The 14,862-nt window shown below is 41.6% G+C and overlaps 1 long non-coding RNA gene across 1 annotated transcript in view; it reads left to right on the plus strand.

Annotated features, from left to right (window-relative positions):
• Positions 1-14,862, plus strand: part of LOC115280544 — a 35,442-nt gene that overhangs the window by 15,766 nt on the left and 4,814 nt on the right. The window contains exon 3 of the long non-coding RNA XR_003903832.1: positions 7,911-8,084. This is a non-coding gene — a long non-coding RNA (uncharacterized LOC115280544). The remainder of the gene's footprint in view (positions 1-7,910; positions 8,085-14,862) is intronic.

A 14,862-nucleotide genomic window follows, 5' to 3' on the forward strand; every position in this document is an offset into this window, starting at 1 on the left:
ACATTCCCACCAACAGTGTAGGAGGGTGCCCGTTTCTCCACATCCTCACCAGCATCTCTAGTCTCTTGATTTGTTCATTTTAGCCACTCTAACTGGTGTGATGTGGTATCTCAGTGTGGTTTTGATTTGTATATCCCTGATGATGCGTGATGTTGAGCATCATTTCATGTGCCTGTAGGCCATCTGGATGTCCTCTTTGGAGAAGTGTCTGTTTATGTCTTCTGCCCATTTCTTCACTGGGTTATTTGTTTGTTGGGCGTGGAGTTTGGTGAATTCCTTGTAGATTTTGGATACTAACCCTTTATCTGATATGTCATTTGCAACTATCTTTTCCCATTCTGTCGGTTGCCCATTAGTTTTCTTGATTGTTTCCTTTGCAGTGCAGAAACTTTTTATCTTGATGAGGTCCCAATAGTTCATTTTTGCTTTCATCTCCCTTGCCTTTGGGGATGTGTTGAGTAGGAAATTGCTGCAGTTGAGGTCAAGGAGGTTGTTTCCTACTTTCTCCTTGAGGGTTTTGATGGTTTCCTGTCTCACATTCAGGTCCTTCAGCCATTTTGAGTTTATTTTTGTGTATGGTGTAAGAAAATGGTCTAGTTTCATTCTTCTGCATGTTGCTGTCCAGTTCTCCCAGCACTACCTGCTAAAGAGGCAGTCTTTTTTCCATTGGATACTCCTTCCTGTTTTGTCAAAAATTAATTGGCCATACATTTGTGGGCCCAGTTCTGGGTTCTCTATTCTATTCTATTGGTCTATGTGTCTGTATTTGTGCCAATACCATACTGTCCTGATGATGACAGCTTTGTAGTAGAGGCTAAAGTCTGGGATTGTGATACTTCCCGTTTGGGTTTTCTTCTTCAATATTACTTTGGCTATTTGGGTTTTTTTGTGGTTCCATACGAATTTCAGGATAGCTTTTTCTAGCTTTGAGAACGCTGGTGCAATTTTGATGGGGACTGCATTGAATGTGTAGATTGCTTTGGGTAGTAATGACATTTTCACAATGTTTATTCTTCTGATCCATGAGCATGGAAAGTTTTTCCACTTCTTGGTGTCTTCTTCCATCTCTTTCATAAGTTTTTTTTATAGTTTTCATCATATAGGTCTTTTACATCCTTGGCTAGGTTTTCTTCGAGGTATTTTATGGTTTTTCATGCAATTGTGAACGAGATCGGTTTCTTGATTTCTCTTTCCACTGCTTCATTATTGGTGTATGGGAATGCAACTGATTTCTGTACGTTGATTTTGTACCCTGTAATTTTACTGAATTCATTGATCAGTTCTAGAAGGCTTCTGGTGGAGTCTGCCAGGTTTTCCATGTAGAGTATCATGTCATCTGCAAAAAGGGAAAGTTTGACTTCTTCTTTGCCAATTCTGATGCCTTTTATTTCCTTTTGTTGTCTGATTGCTGATGCTAGAACTTCCAGCACTATGTTAAACAACAGTGGTGAGAGTGGACACCCCTGTCCTGTTCCTGATCTCAGGGGGAAAGCGCTCAGATTTTCCCCATTGATGATGATATTAGCTGCGGGCTTTTCATAAACTGCTTTTATAAAGTTTAGGTCAGTTCCTTCTATTCCAACTTTCTCAAGGGTTTTTATTAAGAAAGGGTGCTGTATTTTGCCAAATGCTTTTTCTGCATCTATTGACAGGATCATGTGGTTTTTATCTTTTCTTTGGTTAACATGATGTATCACATTGATGAATCTGCAAATATTGAACTAGCCCTGTAACCCAGGAATGAGTCCCACTTGATCATGATGGATAGTTTTTTTATATGCTGTTGAATTCGATTTACCAGTATCTTGTTGAGTATTTTTGCATCTGTATTCATTAAAAATTTTTTTTGCTGGGTCTCTGTCTGGTTTGGGTATCAAGGTGATGCTGGCTTCGTAGAATGAGTTTGGAAGTTTTCCTTCTATTTCTATTTTTTGGAATAACTTGAGAAGAATGGGTATGAGCTCTGCTTTAAATGTCTGGTAGAATTCCCCTGGGAAGCCATCTGGCCCTGGTCTCTAATTCTTCGGGAGATTTTTGATAATTGATTTGATTTCTTCACTGGTTATCAGTCTATTCATGCATTGTATCTCTTCCCATTTGAATTTTGGTAGAGCATGTACATTTAGGAATTTGTCAATTTCTTCTGTGTTGTCCAGTTCGTTGGCATATAATATTTCATAGTAATCTCTGATGATTGCTTGTATTTCTAAGGGATTGGTTGTAATAGATCCTTTTTCATTCATGATTTTGTCTATCTGGGTGCTCTCTCTTTTCTTTCTAAGGTGCCTCGCTAGAGGTTTATCGATTTTGTTTATTGTTTCAAAGAACCAACTCTTGGGGAGCCTGGGTGGCTCAGTCGGTTAAGCGTCCAGCTTCGGCTCAGGTGATGATCTCATGATTGTGGGTTCGAGCCCCGCATTGGGCTCTGTGCTGACAGCCAGCTCAGAGCCTGGACCCTGCCTCAGATTCTGTATCTCCCTCTCTCTCTGACCCTCCCCTACTTGCGCTGTCTCTTTCTGTCTCTCAAAAATAAATAAAAACATAAAAAACATTTTTAAAAAAGAACCAACTCTTGGTTTCATTGATTTGCTCAACTATTTTTTTTGGATTCTATATTGTTTATTTCTGCCCTGATCTTTATTATTTCTTTTCTTCTGCTAGTTTTGGGGTGCTCTAGCTGCTGCCTTTCTAGTTCCAGTAGGTGCTCTGTTAGATTTTCAATTTGCTCTTTTGCTAGTTTGTTGTATTTTCATTTTCATTGTTTTCCATATATTTTTCAATTTCTTCTCTAATTGTCTGATTAGCCCAATCATTCTTTAGTAGGGTGGTTTTTAACCTCCACATTTTTGGAGGTTTTCCAGACTTTTTCCTGTGGTTAATTTCAAGTTTCAGAGCATTGTGATCTGAAAATGTGGATGGTATGATCTCAATTTAATCATATTTATGGAAAGCTGCTTTATGCCCCAGTATGTGATCTGTCTTGGAGAATGTGTGAATTTCCTAACTTCAGGATGCAGAGTTCTAAATATATCTATCCATTCCATCTGTTCCAATGTGTTGTCCAGGTCCATTGTTTCTTTAGTGATTTCTCTCTGGGTGATCTATCCATTGCTGTCAGTGGAGTAATAAAGTCCCCTGCAATTAGCACTTTCTTATCAATAAGATTGTTTCTGTCTTTGATTAATGGTTTTATGTGTTTGGGCACTCCCGAATTTGGCACATAGATGTTTATAATTGTTAGCTCTTCCTGATGGAGAGACCCTGTAATTATTATATAATATTTTTCTTCATCTCTTGTTACTGCCTTTACTTTAAAGTCCAGTTTGTCTGATATAAGTATAGCTACTCCGGCTTTCTTTTGGCTTCCAGTCATATGATATATATTTCTCCATCCCTTTACTTTCAACCTGAAGGTATCTTCAGGTCTAAAATGAGTCTCTTGTAGACAGCAAATAAATGGATTTTTTTTATCCATTCTGCTACCCTGTGTCGTTGGTTGGAGTATTCAGTCCATTGACATTCAGTGTTATTATTGAAAAATGTGGGTTTAGAGTCAGTGTGTTTTCTGTAGAATTCATGTTTGTAGTGATGTCTCTGGCACCTTGTATTCTTTACAACATTTCCCTTCAGAGTCCCTCTTAGGATTTCTTGTAGGGCTGGTTTGGTGGTAATGAATTCCCTCAGTTTTTGTTTATTTGGGAACACCTTTATCTCTTTCTATTTTGAATGACAGGCTTGCTGGGTAAAGGATTCTTGGCTGCATGTTTTTTCTGTTCAATACATTGAAGATTTCTTACCATCCCTTCCTGGCCTGCCAAGTGTCACTAGATAAGTCTGTAACCACTCTGATAGATTTCCCTTTGTACTTTAGGGCCTTTTTATTAGCTCATTTCAGAATTCTCTTTTTATTTTTATATTTTGCCAGTTTCACTATGATATGTCGTGTGGATGTTTGATTCAAATTATGTCTTAAGGGGGTTCTTTGTTCCTCTTGTATTTGAATGTCTATATCTTTCCCCAGATTTGGGAAATTCTCAGTTATAATTTAGTCTAGTATCCTTTCAGGATCTTTCTCTCTTTCTTCCTCTTCAGGAATTCCTATGATACAGATGTTGTTCTGTTTGATTTTATCACTCAGGTCTTGAATTCTCCTTTCCTGCTCCTTGATCAATTTCTCTCTCTCTCTCTTTTTTTCAGCTTCCTCTTTTGTTATAACTATGTCTTCTAATTCACCTATTCTTCTCTCTGCCTCGTAAATCCTTGAGGTGACTGCCTCTATTTTATTATTCACCTCATTTATAGCCTTTGTAACTCGTCACACTTATTTTCAAAGTCTCTAGTCATTGTCTCAGTTGCTTCTCTGATGCTTTATCCAACCCCAGCGATTAATGTTATGACAAGTTTTTTAAATTCTTGTTCAGTTATTTTGTTTAGATCTGTTTTGAGCAGTTCTGTGGCTATGACTCCTTCCCGGAGACTCTTCAGTGCGGAGTTCTTTCGCTTTGTCATTTTGGCTAGTTTTCTGTCTCTTGTCAGTTTTGAAAGCTCGTTGTGCACTGTGCACCTGTTAGTATTGCTCTGTTAAATGAGGTTTATTGACTGTCCAGGCCTGTCATTTCAGGAAATGTTCGTTTAATGTGTCTCTCATTTTCTCTTGTTGTGCCTTTGATTATTTTATTTCCCTACTCAGCGATATTTGGGACTCGCCATCATGTGCACTTTGGCTTGTTTCTTGGGGTAGCCCTGAGAAGGAAAACAGACAGACAAACACAGAGGGAACAGAAACATGCTAATGCACAGACAAATCAAATAATCAAATTAAAAGGGGGAAAGGAAGAAAAGAAAAGGGAGTGGAAAGAGAATAAAAGAAGAGAAGAAAAAAATAAAGGGGGGCAAAGACAACAAAGGACAGTGGACATTCTAAAAGTGTATAACCAGTCGAGGGGAGAGAAAAGGATGAGATAAGAGAGAATATATCTGGATGGCAAGAGGAAAAAAAGAGAAAAAAAGAGGGAGAGAGGAAAAAGGAAAATAAGGAGTAATTTTTTTTAAATTTAAAAAAGTAAAGAAGGTAAAATAATAAAACATAAGTCCAAAAAAAAAAAAAAGCAGCATCTCCCCCTAGTGGATAGGCATGGTTTTGTGTATATAGGTCTTGGGACCTTGGAGGTTGTGGAGGATGAATGGAGGCGCCTGAAGTTCCACTTGAACTAAGTGCTGTAGGCCACTCTAATGAGTCCAATCTCCTTGTGCTGCAGCTGAGCCAATCTGTATTTTCCAGGCCTGCCTCATTTTAAAATCCTAGTCCATGCACTTTTATGTTACCACAGATGAGATGTACTTGCTTTGGTGGCTGGCTTCTTAGCAGGGATCTTGTAGGGGGAGGGAGCAGTTTCTCTTGGTGCTGGCAGGGATTTGTGATATCACTGCTGCTGCCAGAGGTGAGGTGCACTGCAGGAGGCAAAGTGCGTACCCCCACAGACACAGCCGCCAACTCCCGTCTGGGATCATGTAGGTGTAGGGAGCAGTTTCTCTTGGTGCAGGCCGGATTCAAGCTGCTGCTGCCTGAGGCACAGGGTGCTGCCGGAAATGAGGTGAATGCTCCACAGCCAAGGCTGAAGTGCACGTCCCTGGGGCTGCCGCCACCACCGCCAACTCCCTGCCGGGATTGTGCAGGTGTGGGGGCTGTTTTTTCCCTTGTGCCACCCAGGTTCTGGATTCGGGATGCCCAGCAGTTATATATGGAGTGTGAGTTTTTCTCTCCATTTGGGGCTAAACGTTCTTTATCTCTTCTCTAGAGACAGTATTATGAGCATGTTCAGTTTCTCTTTCTCTTCTTTTTGTCTCTCAGGGGCTCCACACTTTCCCTCTGTTGGGCTGGGGCTCCCACCTCCCCTGCCCCTCATAGGCTGGTCCATTTTCCAATCTCCCCAGTTCGCACTCACTCACTCAGGTATCTCTAAGGTTGTCTTCTTTCTGGAGTCTGTATTTTCTCCTTCCACTCTTGCAGATGAGAGTAATGTCCTTCTTAGTTCGATAGATGGGGTGGACGAAGTTTACTGAGCTCCCTTCCTCTCTGCCATCTTGGCTCCTCCCTCTTGTTGTTTTTTTAGATACAATAAAATTTGATCACTGGGTCCTGGTCACTTGTCTTGCTTCCCAGTGAGAGCAGCCCTAATCAATAGTTCAGGCTGTTGTGTGTCACAATGTCCTGCTCCTGCTTCTACTGCTGCCACTGGCTCTGCAGACCAGAAGTCCTCATGCATGGAACCAAGTAACTGAGGAAAGGATAGCTCTGTGTCCTGGCTGGACTAGGTCCAAGGAAGTCTTGGCTTTTTTTTCTCCAATGGCTAAGGGAGAGCTAAGTAACATAAATCGCACATGTGGGAAATTAGAGCTGTCTTGACTTTGACCAGTAGAGGCAAAGACAGTCAGCAGATAGTGAGGTGCCTCTCCTCCCCACTGTCTGGCTGTACTGAGATGCAATTCCATGTGGCCTCTCTGAAGAGGTCCTAAGTGAATGAGCACTCAGATGTGTTTGGTTGTGGAGCTGTGATAGTTTGAAATCACACCACCTAGTATTTATTTTTCCTTTTTCCTTGCCTTACTCTGATTTCCTCATTCTTGATTCTGGGAATGAACCTCCAATAAAGCTTTAGCATGTAAGTTTGCCACAGGCTCTGCTTTCCAGGAAAATTAGAATAAAGTGTATGTGTTTATCTTAAGCAACTTGTAAAGTCCTGAAAAACATAAAGAAAACAATAAAAATAATTCACCCATTATCCTTCCATCCAGTGATAACCACTGTGAATATATTGGTGTATTTGAGGTTGCTGCATCTCCGCCTCTCTCTCTCTCCTCTGTCATTTAAACAAGTGAGATAGGAAGTTGAGGCTAGAAGAAATGGCCTGAAAAGGTAGTTCTGAGAGAGGACTTACTATTTGTCTTGCTGCAAGGAAAGTGATTTTATAAAGAAGATGCTGAATAAAAGGATAATAAATTAAATAGAAAAATTAGAAAGAGAGATTAGATGCTTGAAAGAATGCCTAGATTGCCAGAAACATTCTGCATTGGAGGGAATTTCTAGGAGGGAAGCCTGTGTGATCCCCAATGACCGAAGCAAGAATGGGACTGTGGGGGGAGAGTAATAAAACCCATGGCATGAAGGCGCTGAGGGCTGTGCCTCCTCTGGCAGAAGAGAAACTATCTAGAGAAAACTGACTCAGAAGACAAGCACTTGACGTAAAAGAAGAGGGAGAAACAAGAGAAGGATATACAATGCAAATTGAATTTATTGTGTTTATAAAAACACATATCATATATGATTGTCTTTGAATTTTCATAAAAGGTTGTTTAAAAATGGAGAAAAGGAATTATAAACAAATATGTATAATATGTAAATACATTTATAATAAAACCTAGGTCTGAGAATGTAAAGTGTTCAGTAAAGTGTAAATAATAGCAATGCAGCCCAACACTGAGCTAAATAGTTCCTCACTGGTATTGTTTGCTAATCATTTCTGGAGGTGACACAGGATAGATGGCAATAAAACTTTGAGGGAATGTATTTCTGATTGACCCCAAAATGATTTTGCTGCAAAATTCTAATGTGGTGAGCATAATGTGGAGTTTATACTCCTCAAGAGAACTCTATAGATTTTCATATCCCATTTACATCAATAGCAAGATAATTTATCTTGATTACAGGGAGTACTGAAGGAAGTAATTGTCATGTGCTGCTTGTTATAGTGCTTCCAAATAAATTGAAAACTCCAATGATATGGAGGTTTTAAAACCAGCCATAGGGCATGCACAATAGCATTTGTTTCAATGATCAATAGTAAATGATCCATGAATTAGAAATGCTTTCTTGGAGTGATCATAATTGTTTTTATTCCTTTCTTTTCCAGATCATTAACAATCAGCTTTAAAATATATTTGGCTAAACCTGGGTGGCCTTTTCTCAAGAAGGGTCTGCGTCTGTGTGCCTGAGCCCTGACCACTGACCACCGGACCAATGCAGAGCCTTCTTGGCATCTCAGACATGGCACAGTGGGGGCCCCTGGACCAGCTCCAGTCCTCAGGTATAAACACACAATTTGTGCACTGTTTAAAATTTTTTTTAATTCATTGCCAATATTTGAAAATCAAGAAATTCCACATGAGAAAACAGACTTATGGTTTCTTTTTTAAAAATTAGAAAATTGGCTATATTAGGTCTGATTCTTCTATAACAATCTGCTAAGGCATGGGTGGCTGTCTCTTTTCTAAAAGGGGATGAACTCTGCAGGGAGCACATCCCATAACCTTCCTGCTCTACTCATTTTTTTCTATTTTTCTGGCTTCTATAGTCATTTGAACTTGGGATCATTACTCTATCCCTACCAGCTTTTATCCCTAAATCCCCACTATTATGGGCTGAATTGTGTCCCTTCCAAAACCCACATATTAAAGTCCTAACTGCAGTACCTGAGAATGTATTTGGAGATAAATAGAGCCTTTGGAGAGTTAATTAGGTATAATGAAGTCATATGGATGTGTCTAATCCAACATAACATGACTGATGTCCTTATAAGAAGAGAGTAGGACACAGACACATACAGAGGGAAGACCACATGAAGACAGAGGGAGAAAGTAGTCATCTGCAAGCCAAGAAGAGGTCTCAGAAAAACTAACTCTGCTAATACCTTCATCTTGGACTTCGAACATCCAGAACTGTGAGAGAATAAATTTCTGTTCTTTAAGCCACACTATCTGTGCTATGTAATGGTAGCCATAGTAAACTGACATGCCCACTTATCACTGTGCTCAGCAAAATTAGGGCTCTTCCTCATGGCACATTCTTCTAAGAAGTGGGAGTGTGAGTAACAAGCCATTATCATCGTTGTTCACATTGTCATCTTATCATCACTTTCTCGCCTGTATGTAGCCTTTCGGTCTTTCCCAAGCTCGTTGACATACATTTTGTCAGAATATTCACTAAATAAACATGTGAGACTAGTGGCATGTTCATGCCCATTTCTTCAGATGAGAAAACTGAGACTGGGGGATTTGCAGGGCCCAACCCAGGATACCTACCTTTCCCAGTTCAGCAAATTCCTAAAGCACGACTTTCTCACTTGCTTCCCCCAAGGTGGAGAGGAGAGGCTTGAAAAGGTTCAGGCAGTTTCAGAAAGCTCTGATGGATTGCTCTACAGTGTGGGGGTCCTGAGAACCTGGGACATGGTCAGGAAACTTGCTCTCTGACATTGACACTTCTAAGAGACTGTGCATAATGGTGGGGTGCAGCCTCTAAGAGATAGTGAGACTCATTTGCAAATGAAACAAGGTATTTATCAAGTCTGCAGCAAAATGACCTTGGGGTTGGCATCATTAGGAGTCCTTTCTGGAATATATCTGGGGGAGGAGGCTCTGAGTGGTTTGCAGATGTAAGGGGTCACCTCCTAGTGGAAAGAAGAGGCCAAGAGTCCTGATGGCCAAATTCTCATCCATCCTTGACCTGGAAGAGGACCCCAGAGCAGAACAACCTGCTGTGTGTCCCTTTCTCCTTCGTCACACCTGAGTCCTGTAGATGCTGGCCTCTCTCAGGGGACTGTCTCATTCACCCCATGAGCAGTGGGAGGAGGTGGTACAGAGAGCCAGGGAAATGTTCCAGCAGTTTTGACTTGTCATTCATGCATTCCGTAGTTGTTGGGTACCTCTTGTGCATGCCTCACATCCTCTCAGCCTCACCTGACTCCAGCCACAGCTCAGGCAGGTGCTTCTGTGAGCTTCCACTTACTTTGCAGGGAAAGTACCTCACTTCAAACATGTGATCTTTTTCTGAAGGCTTTGGAAGATGGGGTTCTGTTGCTGGGGGAGCTGAGAGTTTTGCAGCTGTCTAGTGGCCCCACCCATTACCCCTGTACTCCCTCACTACTTTCCACTTTTCCATTTTCAGGACCCCGTCCCCTTGGACTCCCTTCCAAATCTTTACCTCATTTTATGTAAGAGGGCTCTGTGCTCCCCCCTCCTCTGTCTAGCTAAAGACTCACTGATATGGTCATTTCATTATAAATAATTATGTTATTATTTATATGATCTAAAATGACCCATCCTTTTTGGCTCACCTTTGGTTGCTAAAAATAAGGAGACATTTAGACATTTCAGATCCTTCACTTTGCTCCTCCTCGCCAGTCTTGGAGAGAGGGAAGAAGCCCATTTAGAGATCTGCTTTTCTATGTGATGTGAATTATGTCACTCTTCCTTCACGTTCAAATCGTAGAAAATTTTCCATTGGGTGTATTTGTATTAAAACGCAGTCAGTTTCACTTAACCGTAACTAAAATTCACCAACTGCCTATTCTTTACCAGGTTTCATGCTCAAGCAAGTCACAATGAAGTAAACTGGAATTTCCCAGACAGAGCCATAATGCTAATGACAATGGTGTATACAAGTTGCTTTGGAAGCACTGAGGAGGGACAGAGAGAGGGGGTGGCAGCTAGGGAGGCTTTAGCTTCATCCTGGGAAGTTGCCCCAGTGCCTTGGCCTTCCCCATCCCCAGTAGGCTCAACAGGAATTGGTATCACTTCATCTCTTCCTTCCTCACCCTTAATCACTATCTTTTCTGGAAGAAGAGGGGCTGTGAGGTCTTTGCTATGCTCAGTAGGCTGACATCGGGCTCCATTATTCCTGTTTCATCATTCCTCTGATGTTGAGGTTCCATTTCCTGGGGCTGCTGGAAGTGGAGTAGAGAAAATGCTAATTTTCATTGTTTGGGGAGAGAATGTATCCCATCCTTTGGGGGGGTCAACTGCTTTTGGACCCACTTTGCTGCTTTTCTGCGTGGGAAGCAGCTCCTCTGTCGGTTACGCAGAAAGTCTGAATGAGGAGGAGGATGTTCAACTCCTCCCATGGATACTGCAAAAGTCAGGACTACCAGTGGAAGGCACAGGGAAGGCCCTTCAAGCTCTGTCTCTGGGGACTTAGCCATGCTGGAAGATCCTCTCTTCAGCTTCTGACACCTAACAGAGGAGGAACCATTGGGCAGGTAATAGGCATATGCTTGGTGCATTTTGAGACCCCGGGCATGGCCTCTCCACTACCTGAGCCATGTTTTACCACTTTAAAAGAGGGCAGAGAGAAGGCCTTTTTAAGCAACTTTGTTTGCTCCCATTTAGTTCCTAACATTCTGGGGCTCTGGGACAGGTCTGAAGTAGAATGTGATAGAAGAAACGCAGAAGTATAATGCAGAAGTGAATTGAGATGATAAGAAGATAGAGGGCAAAAGAGAGAGAAACAAAAGGGGAGGGCAGAGAAGAAAAACCAAAGGGAGAGACTGTGAGAGGAAAGAGAAAAAGGGAGGGGGTATGTGAATGAACAATAGAGGGAGAATATCATGAATGACAGAATATAATGGGAGGCAGAACTATCTTCCATTTTTTTGAATTCTGCCGTAGCTGCTGGTCTCTATGGTGATGGGATTCAGTGAGAGGAGCGGGGAGATGGTTGCCTTTGCCCTTCCTGGAAGGAAGCAGCTCCAGTTGCAGAAGTTGTCCCAGAGCCTGGCCTGGTGGCCTTATCTACATTGGGCCTGCCTGTGGCTATTTGCAAGTTTTCTTTCGACAGAACTTAGTGCCTTGCTTTTGTAGTACTTATCACAATTTACAATCGATCATAAAACAAATAGACATAAAAATAAGTCTATATGCTAAGCTCCATGGGGATAGTGACCACGTCTACTTTGCTTTTGTTATAAACCCAGAACTGGCAGTATCTGGTACCAAATAGGAGACCAGTAAATGATTGTAAAATGGATGAAAGAATGAGTGAATGAATGAAGTGTTGGGATGTTGTCTAATTTGTCTTTGTACCTTTAGTGCTTAGCCCTATGCCTAGCACATGGCAGGTGCTCACTTAATGATAGCTGGAGTGAAGTAAAGGCTAACTGGCTGGATAGAAGGTTGGAGTATTGGGGAGTGAGGACTGACAGATGTGTCAGAGCCCAGCCTAGCCCCAAACTTTGCCAAGAAACTACCTCCCAGGCTCTAACTATTTAATTCACTTAACATCCCTTTATTTTTAAATTCTATCTCCTTCTTTCTGGTTAGAAAGTGGCTGATTAGGGGAAGAGTTTTGAGCACTCTGCCCATTGTTGTAGAAACCATCCTTGGGCTGTTTTACCATCAGAGCCACCTCCTGGGGAACTTGGTGTCTTGAGGAGATGAGGCTGGACTGTGATATAAGGCTGAGTCAACTGGAGTAGTAAAATCTGTTTCCACTCTGGGGATCTTAGTGCAGGACTCTCCCTTCCTCCAGGCAACTTACTCATGGTTGATTTTTGAGTGCTTTTGATTCACAAGTAATTGTGTCTTGGACACTCCTTTTTTTATTAAAAATTTTTAACACTTATTTATTTTTGAGAGAGACAGAGTGTGAGTAGGGTAGGGGCAGAGAGAGAGGGAGACACAGAATATGAAGCAGGCTCCAGGCTCTATGCTGACAGCTCAGAGCCTGATGTAGGGCTTGAACTTACAAACTGTGAGATCACGACCTGAGCCAGAGTCAGATGCTTAACTGACTGAGCCATCCAAACACCCCAAGACACTTCTTTCTTGCTACCCAGTGGGTGAGATGTCCCTTTAGCCATCCCTTGACAATGAGACAGGGAGGCTGGGTGGGGGTGGTGGCAGGAAGAGAGCAAAGGAGAGAAGTGGGTATCAAGGCCAAGTCCTTCCTTCCATCATGATGTCTTTCTGGCCTGGACATGAGTTTGTCCTGCTTCTCTTAAGCAGGATTCACATGATTGAGTCCTGACCTTTCTTTGCAGAAAAGAAGTCACACCAGTGAAATTAAGGTAGAAATCTAATATTCATGAAGTTCTGATTACCCACAAATTGGATAGTGTCTTAAAGTATATGGTGTCAGAATTGCAAAGAGTTTTGATAAATATGTATGTTTATGGGCTCAAACAGAAGTGAAATACAGTCTAGTTGCTGAGTAATTCCACATGAAGTTGTAAAACAGAGCTTGCCGCAGCCCATTCATCATTGGGTGTGGGGTTTGGGTGAGTTGTGATTATCTAACATAATTACACATGGCATGCAACATTCATGAAAACCAGCAGACATCCTTGTCAACTTGGGATAGGGAAGGGCTTTACTTTGAAGCATGGCAAATTCCCAAATTATTATTTAAGTTTTTGTAGTTCAAGTTTGAGTCACTTTTCATAGGTGCTAATTAGGGTATTCATAATGTCTGCTGAGGGCTGATTAGGTACCTATTGGAATTGGAACTTTTTCTCCTAAATTAAAAATGAAGTAGATATTGTTAAATAAAACATTATGAACCAGAAATTGATTATCACTCACACTTACCTTGCATTTAGTTCTTCCTTCATATTCAAGATTATTTGCAGAAAGTACCAAGAAAATGCATTTGAACATATCCCCCCAGCCGAAATATTTTATTTCACCAGGGTGAAATCAAAATGCATTTTACCAAAATCTTTCCCATTAATTAAAAATACATCTTGTATGACTGAAGGAGAATTTAATCCATAAACTATGGATTACTTTTCTCCTTCAGACATCTGTGTATAATGTTTCTTAAAGTAGCATCTTACATGCTCTCAAATGCTTTCCTTTCAGTGCTTTTTGGCAACGGGCAAAGAGGTTTGCAACTCCCATTTGGGGACCAGTAAACAAATCTGAGACCTGGAGCTTCTCATATGCTATCACTTTTTCTGCAAAGGAACGTTTTGAGTTTGCAGAGAATGAGGATGAGGGTCTTCTAAAATCTCCACAGGGTATAGAGTGGTCCTGGGGACCTCCAGCTCACTCTTTTCTCTAGCCTCCACACTGGGTTTTCTGTCCCCACTGTTTCTCTCCTCTCAGTTCCTCCTGGACGGACTTACTAGATGGACTTTTTTTTTTTTTTTCTGAAGTGCAGCTTTCATCATGTCGCATGCAGGAGTAAAATCAACTTTTAAAGGATCCTCATCCTTTTCTTTATGGTCCTCTGGTCAAACTTATCATTCCTATGTAGAAACAGGCCCAGGACCTTCACCCCTGTGGCTTTGCTTGAATCTTCCACTGCCTGGAAGTGGAAGGCCATCACCTCTGCCCAGCCCTAGACTCGAACCTTCCATGGGCCTTCCCCGGATCTTTGCTACAGAATCCATTTCTTCTCCTTACTGACAATGTCCTCTAGTCAAAGACTACCGGTAACACAACCATAGATGACAGTTAGGTCTTTTCCTAGATTCAGTGAGGGAGAGTGCTCACCAAAGGGAATGGTGGGGTGTCACAATAAGAGCATATAGGAAGAACTATATGCTCAAAATTTGGCTTTTGGTTGGACGATTTGGGGGAGGATATAAGGAAGTGGGTGTTCTGGATTTGGTGCTGTCAAAAATCAGGAACAATTTTATGACTGAGTATCTCAATAATTGTAATCAATAGGGAGGGCAGACTAGAGGTAGGACAAAGCTATGCTTGGTGAAAAAGTAGTACTCAATCATGTTAGTCAAGAGAAGGTGATATTAAGCGTCATGTGAATTGTACAGCAACCTTGTTTTGTCTAATTTTATCATCTCCGAGTGCCTTTGTCTGATGCTGTTGTTCTGTGAGATTGTCTACATCCACCAGGAGAGAACCATGATCTACCTGTGAATGCCAGACCAGTACCCAGATACCATGATCTGCTTTGTCTTTCTCATTTCCCACAGAGCACTCAACGAACGCTTTCTTCTGGCACCCTCCCCCTCTTGTTTTATGCAATAGTCCTTATGCCATGGCTTTTTCCTTCACCTGATTCTATGAGTTCCCTGAGGCCAGGGGTCAGTCTGCTCCATTTCTATCCCTCATGGTGTCAAGCCTGAG

This window comes from Suricata suricatta, chromosome 16, assembly GCF_006229205.1.
Source record: "Suricata suricatta isolate VVHF042 chromosome 16, meerkat_22Aug2017_6uvM2_HiC, whole genome shotgun sequence".
In the NCBI taxonomy this organism is placed as follows: Eukaryota; Metazoa; Chordata; class Mammalia; order Carnivora; family Herpestidae; genus Suricata; species Suricata suricatta.